Here is an 18,412-nt window from a genome sequence, read left to right as displayed (position 1 = left end):
AGAAGGGGTTATACCACAGTGCCCACCTTATGGGGTCACACAGGGGAGAATGAGATACAGCTAAGCACATGGGATTGCACGGGAGAGGATTAGATGCACAGCTCAGCAGACAGTATTACACAGGATAGGATTAGATACATCTCAGCAGACGGGATCACACAGGATAGGATTAGATACACGGCTCAGTAGTCAGTATCACAGGATAGGATTAGATAAACGTCTCAGTAGTCAGTATCACACAGGATAGGATTAGATACACGGCTCAGTAGTCAGTATCACAGGATAGGAATAGACACAGATCAGCAGAAGGTGTCACAGGAGAGGATTAGATACACAGCTCAGCAGACAATTATCACACAGGATAGGATTAGATACACGGCTCAGCAGACAGTATCACACAGGATAGGATTAGATACACAGCTCAGCAGATAGTATCACACAAGAGAGGATTAGATACAGCTCAGCAGACAGTATCACACAGGATAGGATTATATACACAGCTCAGCAGACAGTATTACACAGGAGAGGATTAGATACAACTCAGCAGACAGAAACACATAGGATTAGATACACGGCTCAGTAGTCAGTATCACACCGTATAAGATTAGATACACGGCTCAGCAGTCATTATCACACAGGATAGGATTAGATACACAGATCAGCAGATGGTATCACACAGGATAGGATTAGATACACGGCTCAGCAGATGGTATCACAGGATAGGATTAGATACACGGCTCAGCAGACTGTATCACACAGGATAGGATTAGATACACGGCTCAGCAGATGGTATCACAGGATAGGATTAGATACACAGCTCAGCAGATGGTATCACAGGATAGGATTAGATACACAGCTCAGCAGACAGTATCACACAGGATAGGATTAGATACACAGCTCAGCAGATAGTATCACACAAGAGAGGATTAGATACAGCTCAGCAGACAGTATCACACAGGATAGGATTATATACACAGCTCAGCAGACAGTATTACACAGGAGAGGATTAGATACAACTCAGCAGACAGAAACACATAGGATTAGATACACGGCTCAGTAGTCAGTATCACACCGTATAAGATTAGATACACGGCTCAGCAGTCAGTATCACACAGGATAGGATTAGATACACAGATCAGCAGATGGTATCACACAGGATAGGATTAGATACACGGCTCAGCAGATGGTATCACAGGATAGGATTAGATACACGGCTCAGCAGACTGTATCACACAGGATAGGATTAGATACACGGCTCAGCAGATGGTATCACAGGATAGGATTAGATACACGGCTCAGCAGACTGTATCACACAGGATAGGATTAGATACACAGCTCAGCAGATGGTATCACAGGATAGGATTAGATACACGGCTCAGCAGACTGTATCACACAGGATAGGATTAGATACACAGCTCAGCAGATGGTATCACAGGATAGGATTAGATACACGGCTCAGCAGTCAGTATCGCACAGGAGAGGATTAGATACACGGCTCAGCAGACAGTATCACACAGGGTAGGATTAGATACACGGCTCAGTAGTCAGTATCACACAGGATAGGATTAGATACACAGCCTAGCAGACAGTATCACACAGGAGAGGAATGGATACACAGCTCAGCAGACAGTATCACACAGGAGAGGAATGGATACACAGCTCAGCAGACAGTATCACATAGGAGAGGATTAGATGCAACTCAGCAGATGGGATCACCGGAGAGACTCACCCTGCTCGTCCGTCATCTGCAGTCCGCCCCCGCGTGACACACAGCACGCTGCTCTCTCTGCTCAGGGATGAGGAAGTGGAGCAGAGTGTGACATCAGGCAGGACCATGATGCACCTGGGCCGGCAGCAGCTTTTAAAGGTACAGTGCCACTTTCCTTTCGCCGGATGCATTAACAGCACTGTAGGTGTATCTTTAAAACACCACAGTGCTGTTATGCATAGGGGGTTGGAAGCCTTGAACAGAACGTCCAGGGGCTCGATGAGGAGAAGCAAATGGGGGGGCCCAAGCTGCCAGCGTTTTCGGGCCCCCCTTTTTGCTCCTCATCACCGGGCCCCATACAGTAGTAACGGCTGTAATGCCCTGATGGCGGCCTTGATTGACCCATTTGGCTTGTTTCTGACTCTGTGCTTGATTATTCCTTTGGTTCTGCACTACAGACTAATATCGACCCGGCTTGTTTACTATTCTGCTGCCACCTGGTGGTGGCCTCACTGCTGTGCTGCAGGTCTGTTCCTGCTGTGTGCAGTACTCTCTCCACTCTATTGCCATCTAGTGGAGCTGCATCTACCTGCATAGCAGCAGCGTGACAGTTGCACTGATCTATGGCAGCACTTTGGATACTGCACATGCATTTTGTCTAGTGGCACTTCTGAGTATATTGAAAGCTAAGTAGACATCTTATTATAAGGATATATCCCTTTGTATGCTCTCCTGATGAACCTATTAATGGTGAACGTGTTGAGTTAGAGCATAGTATTTTGTATTACCTTTTGAATTGGAATATATTACTTTGGGCTGTATGTATGTAATCTTAGGCCTTAGAACTAATTCCCTCAATAGTGGGTCAATTAGTAAGATACGACAATTATTAGAAAATGTATTTCTTATTAAAGTAAGGCTTATGCCTGAACTCATAGGCAGAAAACTGCCAATCAGTGATGGGGGCTCAGTATTCAGAGAAATGGAAAATCTTCAGGAGATTAAACTGTAATTTATTCAAAATTGCAGGAAGGAGCCCAGGAAGTGACTCATCACTGGAATCAGGTTATCTGTCTCCACATGCTGCTCTAAGATTAGATGATGAAAACATAGTGACTGATTGCAGTTAAAGGGGTGGTTCAGCAACTAAAATATATCTTCTAGCTATCTATCCTTACACCCTAACCACTTATGTAATTTGCTCTATTTCACAACACCTTACACTTTTCTCTTTCTAGCTAATCTGTAAATGTGTTTGTATTTTTATTGTACTTCCTATAACATTTCATTTGAAACAAGTCTCAAGCGTGATGACACAGGAAGCTGGGGCTGTACTCCCAGCAGCGTCCTTCCACCCTCCTGGAACAAAACATCACATGGGGCAGTGTTGCAGAGTTTCTTGCATTGCCGCCCAATTCATCACCCGGGGGAGGCTGCGGTATCACTCACTACTTCTATCTCTGTCCTCTGCTGAAGTATTCTTCACAGAAGCTACGGCAGCAATAAATCAGTGTGCCAGCATTGCACTCCGCGGCTGCCAGTCCTCGAAATGCACCTCCAGGGCTGACGAACCTCGAAACGCACCTCAGTGGCTGTCAGACCTCGAAACGCACCTCAGCAGCTGCCGAACCTCGAAGCGCACCTCCGCGGCTGCTGGACCTCGAAACGCACCACCGCGGCTGTCGGACCTCGAAATGCACCTCCGCGGCTGACGGACCTCGAAACGCATGTGTGCGGCTGCCAGACCTCAAAACGCAATGCCGCAGCTGACAGACCTCGAAATACACCTTCGCAGCTGCCAGACCCCAATGCTGATGAACCTCAAAACGTGGCCCCCCGGCTGCCGAACCTCAAAACGCACTCCAACGGCTGCGGGACCTAAAATGTGCCGCCGCGGCTGCCAGACCATGAAATGCTCCGTCGTGGCTGCCGGACCTCAAAACGTGCCTCCGCGGCTGCCGGATCTCAAAACGCACCCCCGAGGCTGCCTGACCTTGAAACGTGCAGCCACAGCTTTGAAACGCGCCGATGCGGCTGCCGGAACTCGAAATGCACCCAGGAGGCTGCCGAACCTCGAAATACACCGCCACGGCTGCCGGACTTCAAAACGCATCCCCACGGCTGCCGGACTTCAAAACGTGCTGCCGCGGCTGCTGGACTTCAAAACGCACCCCCACGGCTGCCAAAACTCGAAATGCACCCCGCGGCTGCTGGACCTCGAAACGCACCGCGGCTGCCGGACTTAGAAACGCGCCCCTGCGTGTGCTGAACCTCGAAACACACCCCCATGGCTGCCAAACCTCGAAACGAGCCTTTGCAGCTGACGAACCTCGAAACGTGCACCTGCAGCTGCCCGACCTCAAAACGCGCCGAAGTGCCTCCCGACCTCGAAACGCACCGCCGTGGCTGCCGGACCTCGAAACACACCGCTGTGGCTGCCAGACCTCGAAACGTGCCCCCACGGCTGCCGTACCTCGAAATGCGCCATCGCAGCTGCCATACCTTGAAACTCACCCCCTCTGCTTCCGAACCTCAAATCGCCCCCCGTGGCTGCCGAACATCAAAACGCACCCCCATGGCTGCCGAACCTCGAAATGCACCTCTGCAGCTGCCAAACCTCGAAAGGCGCCACCGCGGCTGCCGGATATCGAAACATGCTGCTATTGGACCTTAAAAAGCATTCCCACGGCTGCCGGGCCTCCTTGGCTGTCAGACCTTGAATTGCAACCCTGCGTCTGCCGAACTTTGAAGCGCACCCCCGTGGCTGCCAGACCTCGAAACGCACCTCCGCAGATGCCAGACCTTCAAATGCGCCACCGAGAATGCCGGACCTAGAAACGTGCTGCTGCGGCTGCCGGACCTCAAAACGCCCCACAGTGGCAGCCGAACCTCGAAACGCACCCCCACGGCTGCCGAATCTCAAAACACGCCGCCTTGGCTGCCGAACCCCGAAAGGCACCCCCATGGCTGCCGAATCTCAAAACACGCCGCCTTGGCTGACCGACCTCAAAACGTGCCCCCGCAGCTGCCGGGCCTCGAAACGCATCTCCGCGGATGCCTGACCTCGAAAACACGTCGCTGCAGCTGACGGACCTCAAAACGTGCCCCCGCAGCTGCCGGACTTCGAAACGTAGCCCAGTGGCTGACAAACTTCAAAATGCACCCCCAAGGCTGCCGAACCTCAAAATGCACCCCCGCGGCTGCTAGACCTTGAAATGCACCCCTGCGTGTGCTGAACCTCAAAATTCACCCCCATGGCTGCCAAACCTCGAAACGAGCCTTCGCGGCTGATGAACCTTGAAACGTGCACCCGCAGCTGCCTGACCTTGAAACGCACCGAAGTGCCTCCCGACCTCGAAACGCACCGCCGTGGCTGCCAGACCTCGAAACACACCGCTGTGGCTGCCAGACCTCGAAACACACCGCTGTGGCTGCCATACCTCAAAATGCGCCGTCGCAGCTGCCATAACTCGAAACTCACCCCCGCGGCTGCCAGACCTCGAAACGCACCCCCGCTGCTTCCGAACCTCGAAACGCGCCCCCCCGGCTGCCGAACCTCGAAACGCACCCCCATGGCTGCGAACCTCGAAATGCACCTCTGCGGCTGCCAAACCTCAAAAGGCGCCAACGCGGCTGCCGGATCTCGAAACACGCCGCCGCTCCTGATGGACCTCGAAATGCGCGGCATTTGCTGTTGGACCTTAAAAAGCATTCCCGCGGTTGCCGGGCCTCCTTGGCTGTCAGACCTCGAATTGCAACCCTGTGTCTGCCGAACCTCGAAGCGCACTCCCGTGGCTGCCAGACCTCGAAACGCATCCCCCTTCGCGGATGCCAGACCTCCAAATGCGCCGCAGAGGATGCCGCACCTAGAAACGCACCTCTGCAGCGGCCGGACCTCAAAACGCCCCACAGTGGCTGCCAAACCTCGAAACGCACCCCCATGGCTGCATCTCAAAACACGCCGCCTTGGCTGCCGGACCTCGAAATGCATCACCACGACTGACGGACCTCAAAACATGCCCCCGCAGCCGCCGGGCCTCGAAACGCATCTCCGCGGATGCCTGACCTCGAAACGCGTCATTGTGGCTGACGGACCTCAAAACGTGCCCCCCCAGCTGCCGGACTTCGAAACATAGCCCAGTGGCTGCCAAACTTCGAAACACGCCCCGGTGGCTGCCGAACCTCGAAATGCACCACCGCGGCTGACGGACCACGAAACGCGTGCCTGCGGCTGCAGTACCTCAAAACGCACCCCCTCAACTGACAGATTTCGAAACTCACTCCCGCAGCTGCCTGACCTCAAAATGCCCCACTGCGGCTGCCAAACCTTGAAACGCACCCCCATGGCTGCCGGACTTCGAAACATAGCCCAGTGGCTGCCGAACCTCGAAATACGCCCCTGCGGCTGCCGAACCTCAAAATGCACCGCCGCAGCTGACAGACCTCAAAACGCGTGCCCGCGGCTGCAGTACCTTGAAACGCACCCCTGCAGCTGCCGAATCTCGAAATGCACTCTCAAGGTTGACGAACCTCGAAATCCACCCCCGTGGCTGCCAAACCTCGAAACGCACCCCTCCGTCTGCCGGACCTCAAAACGCACCGCAGCAGTTGCCGAACCTCAAAACACACCCCTGTAGCTGCCGAACCTGGAAACACACCCCTACGTCTGCCCGACCTCAAAACGCACTGCAGCGGCTGCTGAACCTGAAAACGCGCCTCCGCGGCTGCCGAACCTTAAAGCGCGTCTCCGAGGCTGCCAAACCTTAAAGCGCGCCACAACGGATGCCGGACCTCAAAACGTGCCACCGCGGCTGCCAGACCTCACAATGCTATACCACGGCTGCTGAACCTCAAAACGCAACCTGCGGATGCCGAACCTTGAAATGCGCCCTCGTGGCTGCTGAACCTTGAAAAGCATCCCCGTGGCTGCCGAACCTTGAAACGCGCCCCCACTGCTGCCAGACCTTGAAATGAGCCTCAGTGGCTGCTGGACCTAGAAATGCGCTGCCATGACTCCCGGACCTCGAAACACACCGCGGCGGCTGCTGGACCTCCAAACGCGCCGCCTTGGCTGTCATACATCAAAATGCACCCCTGCATCTGCCGAACCTCGAAACGTATCCCCCCAGCTGTAGAACCTCAAAAATCACCCCCGTGGCTGCCTAACCTTGAAAATCACCCCCGCGGCTGCCGAACCTCAATACGCGCCTCCGCGTCTGCCGGACTTCGAAATGCGCCGCCGCGGCTGCCGAAGCTTGAAACACGCCCCTGTTGCTGCTGAACCTTGAAACGCACCCCTACGTCTGCCGAACCTCGAAACGCATTGCAGCGGCTGCTGAAACTCAAAACGCGTCGCGGCCGCCAGACCTCGAAATGCACCACAGCTGCCGGACCTCAAAATGCACCCACGTGTGTGCCAAATCTCGAAACGTGCCCTTTTGGCTGTCGTACCTCGAAATGCACCCCTGCGCCTGCTGAACATCGAAACACACCCCCACGTCTGCCAGACCTCGAAACGCACAGCCGCAGCTGCCGGACCTCAAAACGCACCCCTGCATCTGCTAAACATCAAAACGCATGCCTGTGGCTGCCGAATCTAGAAACGTGCCACCGCAGCTGCCGGACCTCAAAATGCACCCACGTGTGTGCCAAATCTCGAAATGTGCCCTTTTGGCTGTCGTACCTCGAAATGCACCCCTGCGTCTGCTGGACCTCGAAATGCACCCCCGCGTCTGCCAGACCTCGAAACGCACAGCCACAGCTGCCGGACCTCAAAACGCACCCCTGCGTCTACCAAACATCAAAACGCATGCCTGCGGCTGCCGAATCTCAAAACGCGCCACCGCGGCTGCCGGACCTCGAAATGCACCCCCGCTGCTGCCGAACCTTGAAACGCACCACTACATCTGCCGAACTTCAAAACGCACCACCGCGCCTGCCGGACCTCAAAATGTGCTGCTGCGGCTGTCAGACCTAGAAACATGCCGCCACGGCTGCCGGACCACAAAACGCGCTGCCTTGACTGCCGTACTTCGAAACGCACTCCTGCATCTGGCAAACCTCGAAACACCAGCATATGGTCTCACAAGGGGTCTAAAGATCTCATCTCGGTACCTAATGGCAGTCAGGCTACCTGTGGCGAGCACATGGAGGGCTGTGCGGCCCTCCAAAGAAATGCCACCCTACACTATTACTGACCCACAGCGAAACCGTTCATGTTGAAGGATGTTACAGGCAGCAGATCGCTCTCCACGGCGTCTCCACACTCTGTCACGTCTGTCACATGTGCTCAGTGTGAACCTGCTTTCATCTGTGAAGAGCACAGGGCACCAGTGGTGAATTTGCCAATCCTGGTGTTCTGTGGCAAATGCCAAGCATCCTTCACGGTGTTGGGCTGTGAGCGCAACCCCATCTGTGGACGTCGGTCACTCAAACTATCCTCATGGAGTCGGTTTCTAACAATTTGTGCAGACACATGCACATGTCAAGGTGAAAATATATTTTCTTATATACCTTTTGTACTTTTATATATCTTATACTGTGAAACAATAAGTTTTCCCTTGCTAATGCAAATGTAACTGTATTAAAGATGGCTGCCAGTGTTCATTCTTCACTTTAGGTTAGAGTTTGAAGGGTTAAGTTTCATTTCTTTTGAAATCGAAACTTAAGGAATGTGAAGAAAAGGAGGATCCACCAGAAGATGTCAGAACAAATCAGAAAGACTGAATGCTAGCTTAAACCCCGCCAAATGCACGCCTTCCCCTAACACTCAATATAGTATTGTGTATTCTAAAATAAAAGTCAGTTGCTGTGACCGTTCCACACATGTGTGTGGATGCACGAGCATGCACTGAGATTGAACCAGCTACCTGTCTGACTCATTCTTACCCGGTACCACATGCTTATAGTTTAATTTGGAATGACTGGTGAATGAGGGTATATTGTCATTACGACCCCGACAATTTGGAGCCCAACAGGGGGCGTGGACAGCGATCCGAGACCCCCTGGACCCATGCCTGGATGTCTGTGGATGATACCCGTAGTGGCTGACCTCGAGGACTGATCACCCTCCGCACACGGTAAGTGGCGATCATATACACTGTATATGTCACACTTGCTAGTGTCTCAGCCGTTATTGGTTTGTCTGTGGTCTCCTTGGGTCCGGGAGGTGACCGGTTGAGTGGTGAGATCGAATGCGATCGTGTGCCACGCTCTGAACCAGGAACTGAGAGACGTCGCATCCGGCGCGTCCTCATGTACACCACACCTCCTCCACCGGTCATTGTACTCCGTTCAACCACCCTACCCGTGACTATTGTCTAGTAGTGAAGTGGAGTGAAAGATTGAGCTAGTTGTAGATTGTGGGGCAGCTTAGAGAAAGGGATAGGAGACGCAGCCTCTGTGATATTGTGCTGACAGGTTACTAAGACGTTCCGAGAGGGGACCACCTGTGCTGACAGGTAACTAAGACGTTCCGAGAGGGGACCACCTGTGCTGACAGGTAACTAAGGCGTTCCGAGAGGGGACCACCTGTCCAGATAGGTAACTTAAGACGTTCCGTGAGGGGACCACCTATATTTTGCTGGAGGGGTCTCATTAGGATGAAAATAGGTTGATGGAGAGGGAGGATCAGACAATGTAGAACCCGTGTTTGGTTATAAAATGCCTTTGAACTGTGATTTTACAGATTGTAAAATGGCCGCCTGCCACTGGTGATGAGAATGCAGTCCCAGCCACCGCCCTGTAATGGCGGCGGGATGAGCTTTCCAGAAGCGTAGGTGCGTCCTGTTTGTGTTGTGCAGAATCCAACCTGGGTGGAGACCTGCCGCGTGTGCGTGTACGGGCCGTCCTTGGGGCTCCGCCCAGACCACGGAGGATCATAGGAAAGTTTTGTAGAAATTAAGTCTGAAAACTGCTGCAATTTGTGACTGTGTAGAAGATACGGAGCCTTGTATCAGTGCTGTGTAGTAGAGGGGAGGAGGGAGCGGACCGCTGTGAGGTTTCTCCTCTTTCCTCATCTGTGCTACGAACTTAGAGAAAGGGGGGCAAAGAGCTGGGCTTTTGTATTCTCCCTTGTGCGCTGTGGAATGCAGTGATTTTTCTTATCTCCGTGTTACTAGATGGGAGGGGGTGAGTGAATCCCTGCGCGACCTGCTTGAAATGTTTCCCCTCGGTGCTGTGGGCTAGAGGGAAGGGGGGCCATGTATTGCATTCTAAGTTTTCTCTGTCCTTGGTTTAGTACACACTGAGAGATTTATGTTTAAAGCAATAAGTACTGTATGAAATTGGAAGTGAAATAGACCTGTGCCTAGTCTTAGAGGAAAACTTGTAAGTAATTGAAAGATTGGTAAAAGATTTACCTGCTTATATATAGCAAATTGAAGATCAACAGGGGGGCTCCCTGTTGGATAATATGGTCCCTCCCTAGCGTCGTTATGTCAATTTTCAGATTAAGAGTTTGTTTTAATCGGTGTAAATGGCAGACCCCCCAGCCCGGAAAGGCTCCTACATCTCCTCTTCCCGTGAAACCTTCACACTTACAAGGCCAGATTTTCCAGGAATCTGAAGTTTGGTTCCCTGTCATTCACGCTACTATATCACACCTCAGGAATCCCAGGTTCTTTTCTCAGTGGGGTATGGGGACATAATTACCCACCAGATAGGAGCCATAGTGAACCCAGCTAATTTTACCCTGTCACATAGAGGTGGTTTGGCCCAGCAGATAGCTAGAAAAGGGAAGCCCAGCCATAGCCCAAGAGTGTCAGGCCTACCTTGCCGCTTATGGCCCCTTGCATCCAGGAGACGCTATGTCCACCCAAAGAGGGAATTTGCCCTGTGATATAGTGTTACACACTGCAGGCCCCGTATATGATTCCAAGACACCCGAGCACTGCCGTACAGTATTGCAGACTGCCTTGCAGACAGAGCTCACCTATGCAGGACATGCTACAGGTGTGCTGATTTAGTTTTATGGAGACAAACAGAGACCTGTTGCTTATTACAGTGGCCGCCTGGATACAGTGGCAAGAGGAAGTCCCTTATGTGTTTGGACTGTGTTGTCTGTCCAGCTGTTGCTACACAAATCTTCAGAGATTGTTTTGGATTACCCACTGATGGTCCACACCCCACACGATGTACATAGTATCTTTGACCAGGTACAATCTAGCCACATGTCCATGGCTGGACAGCTGCGACTTCAGTGTGCTATTCTCATGCCTACTAATGTGACTTTGAAAAGGTGCACTGTCCTAAACCCCGCTACTCTTCTCCTAGTTCCCCTGGATCCAAAGGGGGGAGGAATAGGTGACATGAGCAAGGACACTCTTTTTCTTTCTAGAATGGATCCAGAGGAACAAGATTAGGTTTCCAAACCATATGATTGTCTAGAATTGATGTCTCAGGAAACGGCTGGTCTCTAGTGTGCCTATTCTAATGCTGATTTTGAGCTTTTTGTAGATGGATCCCATCACCAAGATGACCGAGGATGCTACTGTACCAGATATGCTGTGGTCTCAGAACATGAGGTAATCAAGGCAGAGTCAATGCCAGCTCATATGTCTGCACAAGAAGCAGAGCTCAAGGCGCTTACAGAAGCGTGCAAACTAGCAGAAGGTAAGACTGTAAATATCTACACTGATTCTAGGTATGCTTTTGGCATTGCACACGGTTATGGGCCTATCTGGAGAGCCAGGGCTTTCTTGACAGCAAATGGCCACCCCTTTAAACATGCTGAGGCAGTCCAGCAACTTATGAATGCACTACAGTTTCCCACCCAAGCAGGCATCATAAAGGTAAAGGCACATACCAAAGGCACTGATGGACGGACAAAGGGTAACGCACTGGCAGACCAGGCTGCCAAGAAAGCAGCAAGCACTCCTGTAGCCTCTAGAGTACATCACCTAGACACCCCACCATCTCCACTTGTGTTGAAAGACATCTTAGCCCGGTTACAAGAACAGGCAAGTAAGGAGGAGAAAAATAGGTGGCAAAAGATAGGGGCTTGCTCTGATACCGTCACTGGACTATGGGGGAGGGGTGAAAAGGTCTGCCTACCACAGGTACTGTACCCAATGATGGCACAGGTTCTGCACGGGAATGTGCACCACTCGAAGACGGCCATGTGTGACACCCTACAGAAACAATGGATTGCCCCCGGGGTTTTCCACCTGCGCAGAAAGGCAGGTACAGAGCTGCATGATATGTGCTACACATAATCAGAGTAGGACAGTGAAAACCCCATCCAAGCACACTCCCCGGCCCTTTAACCAATTCCAGAGACTGCAGATTGATTATATTCAGTTACCCAGGGTAGGGACGTATGAGTATGTGTTGGTCTGCATTGATTTATTTTCAGGTTGGCCAGAAGCCTACCCAGTTGCCAAAGCTACGGCTAAGACAACAGCGAAGAAACTGATGGCTGAGATCATATGCAGGTATGGAGTTCCTGAAGTCATTGAAAGCGATCGGAGTTCCCATTTTACTGGAGAGATCATGTCAGAGGTAATGGCAGCACTGGGGGTAAGTCAAGCATTGCATACTCCATCCGCAGAACAGTGGAAAAGTGGAGAGACTAAATGGAACTCTTAAGCTTAAAATCCAGAAGGCAATGACAGAGACTGGTAAACCATAGACAGAATGCCTTCCTCTAGCTTTGTTTTCAGTAAGATATACCCCAAACAGGAAGACAGGACTGTCACCGTATGAGATTCTGTTTGGCAGGAGCCCCAATTTTGAATGTTTGTTTCCACAACAGTTGCAACTCAAGTACCAGGACTTGACTAGCTATGTGCAGGCCTTACATGGACACCTTGCCAAAGTGCATTTAACTGTCTTCAGTTCTCTTCCAGACCCAGACAAGGATCCTGGACACTATCCCTTTGTGCCAGGAGACCTGGTGTATGTGAAAAAGTTTGTGCGCAGAGATTGTCTCCAGCCGAGATTTGAAGGACTTCACACAGTGATCCTGGTCACCCCCCACTGCAGTAAAACTTGAAGGAAAGAGCATCTGGATCCACGCCTCATATTGTAAAGAGACCAAACCAGTGTTTAGTCACAGTAGTGACTGAAGGGAAATGTTGCTGTTTTTTTGATCCTGGAAATAGGGGCCATCCTCGCCCCTACCTCTTCGGCCCCTAATGTAAATGAAAATACTAAGGTCCCACTATTCTCTGGGTAAATCTGACAGCCCTGGTGAATATCTGGCGATTTGATTTCTGTGATGTAGTCAAGGGCCTTGAGACTGAACGGGTGGTAGAGGGAATCATCCAGTTTTATATATGTGTTACCAGAAATGACAACAATAACTGTTATTATTGGTCAGATGCTGCCTGGAATACGGGAGATGATTGGGGATATAAACCTAGCGAAGCCACGTTCCCTAAGGATGGGACGGGTAGGAGTCATCGTGGGAGAATGCATCTAACAGCTTTTCCGCAACCACCTAGAGGCTGTAAATGGGGTAGAAGTTGTCACCCCCTCCTCCTGAATCTTGAAAACCCCCAATCTGCTGATCTGCAGACGTTTGTACTAGGAAGGCATTTTAATTATGTATTTAGTAGTGGATATCATGAGAATTTAGGCCATATACAGCTCCAGGATATTAGTTTCAGACCAACCAAGGCCCCTGTTACCAGTACACCTAAAACAGGCCCAGGTGAGCGTTTGCGAAATGTAGTTAATGAAGTGATCCCCATTCCAGGTCTCAGTTGGCGAGAAGTTTTCTCCATAGAAACACAAACAGCCCCAAGGAAAAACCTATGGTTAGAATGGGTGAGATACAATGTAAGAGTCCAGAATATCTCTGTAGGATGTATTGCTTGTGCTGCTGCGAATACACATCTCTACACACATGCATTGCTTTTTCCTGATGACAACACCACTGCCTGTGTCATGAATCTGTTGAAAGGTTTGAAGCCCACTGACTGCCCAGATTACGTCCCACTAATTCATGAGAAACCCAAACTAAAGGTCCCAGGAGAAGTTACCGTATTAGCTGACAACTACATCTGCTATAATTCCCACGACACCACAGGTACACCAGTAGAGATCTCCGAGACAGGTTTCTGCAAAGAGAACAGTTCTCTAGATATTGACTTGCTAATCAAACATACACAATGTATGTACGATATTTATTGGTTATGTGGAGATGGTAAGCTCCGTCCCAGGTTGCCTAATGCCTGGACAGGTCAATGCACCCTTGTTAAACTAGCCATGCAGTTCAAGATTTTACCCTGGGATCCAAAGATACCTGATGAACCCACCAGAAAGAGGAGAAGCCTTGATCAGCTCCATATGAGTTATGAAGAAGATCCACTAGTATATATTGATGCCATTGGAGTGCCAAGGGGGGTGCCTGACCAGTTTAAAGCCCAGAACCAGATTTATGCCGGCATTGCTTCTATAATCCCACAGGTGCAGATTAATAAAAATGTTGAATGGATCAATTATATATATTACAGGGAACAAAGGTTCGTCAATTTTAGCCAAGATGCCTTTCAGGATATAGTTGAGGGTTTGAGCCCTAACACTTGTATGACCCGTGCTGCAATCCGACCTAAGAGAATTACACTGAATCCTGTCCAGACAAGATCACATGTAGTGATATAAGAAGCTGACACAGGATTGTGGTTGGTGGATAGTGGGGACATTAACTTTTAGGAGTAGGCTGACAGTAATCCTTTTGGGAAGGAGCTGTAGACCAGCATGTCATGTCACGCCCCCACCACTAGAGAACCAACCACATCAGGTAGGGTAAGACAGATACAGGAGTATTATCCCTGGAGGCCCTCTGACTAGCTAGCTATGCAAAATAATTGGCTGACCCTGAGAACCAACCTTTCTCATTCTACAGACAAATAATGATCATATGATGGACGTATAAGTGCACCTAGGCAGGCCTAGGTAGTTAGTGAGCACAAAAACAGGTGACGTGCTAGGACGCAAATTAAGATTTTCTACAGATGTGACAAAGGAGAGAGTGTAGAGCTATACTTTGGACGGTTATAGCTGAAATGGGAAGACATGGAGTACAGTCCCATAAACCCACTTGATGTTAGAGTATTGGTAAATACATTCATTGACGGTATGACCAAAGACTTACGAGACGAAATATAGACAGCCAGACCTGAATGGCGAAATGTAGATCCGAAAGACCTGAAGGTTTCTAAAGAAGTTGAACAAATTAGGACAATAAAATGACGTGTCATGTATGCTGGAGTGGACACATCTTTCTTCTCCAATTGGTTAGGTGGGATCAAGGGATTCCTTCAATAAGTTTGTTTGGTACTAATTGCCCTCCTTATAGTTGGATCGATAATTCTCTGTTGTGTTATTCCCTTGTATAAAAAGGTTATTGCCAAAGCAACTCCGACTGGCGCCTTCCTCAATCAAGAAATAGATCCACCAGAGTACAATGGTACTGATCCAGGGGAGATCCCGAAGTATATTCCTCTCAAGAGAATAGACAAAACCCCCCATTCTCAGATGATGCCAAGAGATTTAGTTTAGGGACAGTGGGAGAACTCCATGTGAGGTTAGTGAAGGGTTCAGCTGCCTGGAGGCCTCTCGCTAGGGGAGAGTTTCTGAGGTGTCTGGATGAAGAAATCCACCTCCCCTTTTCCCATCACATGGACAGTCTCAAAGGATCTTTCTTTAAGGGAAAAACTTAGTGTTTAGGGGGGATTGTCAAGGTGAAAATATATTTTCTTATATACCTTTTGTACTTTTATATATCTTATACTGTGAAACAATAAGTTTTCCCTTGCTAATGCAAATGTAACTGTATTAAAGATGGCTGCCAGTGTTCATTCTTCACTTTAGGTTAGAGTTTGAAGGGTTAAGTTTCATTTCTTTTGAAATCGAAACTTAAGGAATGTGAAGAAAAGGAGGATCCACCAGAAGATGTCAGAACAAATCAGAAAGACTGAATGCTAGCTTAAACCCCGCCAAATGCACGCCTTCCCCTAACACTCAATATAGTATTGTGTATTCTAAAATAAAAGTCAGTTGCTGTGACTGTTCCACACATGTGTGTGGATGCACGAGCATGCACTGAGATTGAACCAGCTACCTGTCTGACTCATTCTTACCCGGTACCACATGCTGATAGTTTAATTTGGAATGACTGGTGAATGAGGGTATATTGTCGTTACGACCCCGACACACATTTGTGGCCTGCTGCAGGTCATTTTGTGGGGCTCTGGCAGTGCTCCTCCTGTTCCTCCTTGCACAAAGGCTGAGGTAGCGGTCCTGCTGCTGGGTTGTAGCCCTCCTACGGCCTCCTCCACGTCTCCTGGTGTACTGGCCTGTCTCCTGGTAGCGCCTCCAGCCTCTGGACAATACGCTGATAGACACAGAAAACTTTTTTGCCACAGATCACGTTGATGTGCCATCCTGGATGAGCTGCACTACCTGAGCCACTTGTGTAGGTTGTAGAGTCCGTCTCATGCTACCACGAGTGTGAAAGCACAACCAACATTCAAAAGTGACCAAAACATCAGCCAGAAAGCATTGGTACTGATATGTGGTCTAACCTGCAGAACCACTCCTTTATTGAGGATGTCTTAATAATTGCCAATAATTTCCATCTATTGTCTATTCCATTTGCACAACAGCATGTGAAATTGATTGTCAATCAGTGTTGCTTCCTAAGTGGACAGTTTGATTTCACAGAAGTTTGATTTACTTGGAGTTATGTTCTGTTGTTTATTAAGTGTTCCCTTTATTTTTTTAGCAGTGTATATATATCTATATATCTATTGTAGCATGGCTAAAGGGTGTCTAATCGACGGGAGATATGTGTCGCATAGATGGCTTGCCGCTGTGATGTAGCCATAGCTACCTATATGTCTGTCAGGACCTGTGGTGATGTCACAACCACATGCCTGATCATGTGATGGGTTCTGGGTGTGGTTAGACCTATAAAAGAAAGCCTAATACTTAACACAGTGGATATGTGTGGAGCTGCTAGGCTCCTGAGTGTGTTAAAGTTCCAGGTCTGAGCCTGGTGGACTGGACACTTTGTTTTTCCTTTTCCTGAACTAAAGGCTATTTGTTTGCTGTTATTTTGCCACATGGTTTATGATGTAATAAACCTATGAACTTTTTAAAGGAACGTGCCTCCTGAAGTGTCAGCCATCGCACCTGAGTGAGTGAAACCCCTACAATTGGTGGTAGACGTGCGGGCAGTGTTTCCAGCGGAGACGAAAAGTCTGTTATTGAATGTCCTGGGTCAAGTCTGTTGTAAGCCAGCCGGGGAAAATGGAGGAACTGCTGAAACACTTGGTCCAGTTGCAGTCACAGCAGGAGCAACGGCAGCAGGTACAGCAAGAGACCAACAGGCTGTTGCAGTCACAGCAGCAAGAGACCAACAGGCTGTTGATGCAGCAGATACAACAGAGCCAGCAGGAGCAACGGCAGAGCCAGCAGGAGCAACGGCAGCAGATGCAGCTTCTGGCAACCGCCATCCAGGGCAAGACGTGCGCCCCAACCCCAGGTTTGCCTGATGACACCCACGTCCGGAAGACGGTAAGATGCGCATTACAGAAAATGACTCCCGGGGATGATGTTGAGGCCTTCCTGACGGTGTTTGAGAGGGTCGCTGAGAGGAAAAAACTTCCGCCAGAGCAGTGGGCAGAGGTGTTGGCACCTTACCTGATGGGAACCTCAGACGGCATACTATGATTTGACCTTGCAGGATGCCAAGGAGTATGACAAATTGAAAGCCGAGGTTCTCACATGTTTGGGGGTGACACTGACTGTTAGGGCACAGCGAGTTCACTCCTGGGCTTATCACCGGGACAAACCGCCTCGCTCAAAAATGTTTGACCTGTTGCACCTGTTCCAGAAATGGCTGCAGCCAGAGTCCTCTACGCCTGCACAGATGGTAGAACGAGTGATGATGGATCGGTTTGTGTTTTCCCTCCCGAGGTCCATACAGACTTGGGTGGCCAAGGGTGATCCCCAGAATGCCGACGAACTGATCGGACTGGTCGAGAGATACCAAGGGTTGGAAGGCTCCTCCGGGAGACAACCCATGCCGTTCTGGGGGTCCCAGAAGAGAGTGGAGTCCCAAAAAGGGGTGGTGCGTCCAAGGTCACAAAGGGCGGGGGAGGTGGTGCCCAAGGTCCCTACTGGTGATATTATTTGTTGGAGGTGCCACGGGCCAGGACATATAGCTGCCCATTGTTCCCAGACCACTGAGCAGATGGACTGCAGCATGGGACGCCGTTGTTCATACTATGCGTATCCAGCCTGCTGTGGGAACTCTCCGCCCAACGAGGGACCTCAAGCGTGTCCCGTAAAGGTGAACAGTCGAGCAGTAACGGCACTGTTAGACTCGGGGAGCCTAGTGACCCTGGTGAGGGCCACTTTTCCTCTCCACCTACTCCCGGGAAAGAAGGTCGGAGTGCGGTGCATCCATGGTGATGCAAAGGACTACCCTGTGGCTAGGGTGGACATTGAAACGGCATGTGGCACTGAGTCCCACATAGTCGGCGTCGTGCAGGACTTGTTGCACCCTATAATTATTGGCCGGGATTTCTGTTTGTTTTGGGATTTGTGGGGAAAAGGTTCTGAGCTCCCTAGCAAGAGTAGGGAACCAGTGAACCCTGGAAGGGTGTCACCACACCCAGAGACAGACAGGTTTCCTTTTTGTGTAATGGTTGGGGATGAGGAGGAAGTGTCTCCTGCATCTGACACTATGGA

At 50.3% G+C, this 18,412-nt stretch overlaps 1 protein-coding gene across 2 annotated transcripts in view; it reads right to left on the bottom strand.

The window, feature by feature from the left end:
- Positions 1-1,842, bottom strand: part of LOC143764417 (nicotinamide N-methyltransferase-like) — a 96,537-nt gene extending 94,695 nt beyond the window's left edge. The window contains exon 1 of one of the 2 annotated variants that reach the window (XM_077249952.1): positions 1,730-1,842. The gene's annotated coding sequence lies outside the window, so the exon portion shown is untranslated. The remainder of the gene's footprint in view (positions 1-1,729) is intronic. The other variant, XM_077249951.1, reaches the window with a different exon arrangement.
- Between the last annotated feature and the right edge of the window lie 16,570 nt (positions 1,843-18,412).

This window comes from Ranitomeya variabilis, chromosome 4, assembly GCF_051348905.1.
Source record: "Ranitomeya variabilis isolate aRanVar5 chromosome 4, aRanVar5.hap1, whole genome shotgun sequence".
In the NCBI taxonomy this organism is placed as follows: domain Eukaryota; kingdom Metazoa; phylum Chordata; class Amphibia; order Anura; family Dendrobatidae; genus Ranitomeya; species Ranitomeya variabilis.
The sequence above is the reverse complement of the archived record's forward strand: the minus strand, read 5'-3'. Positions and strand labels throughout refer to the sequence as shown.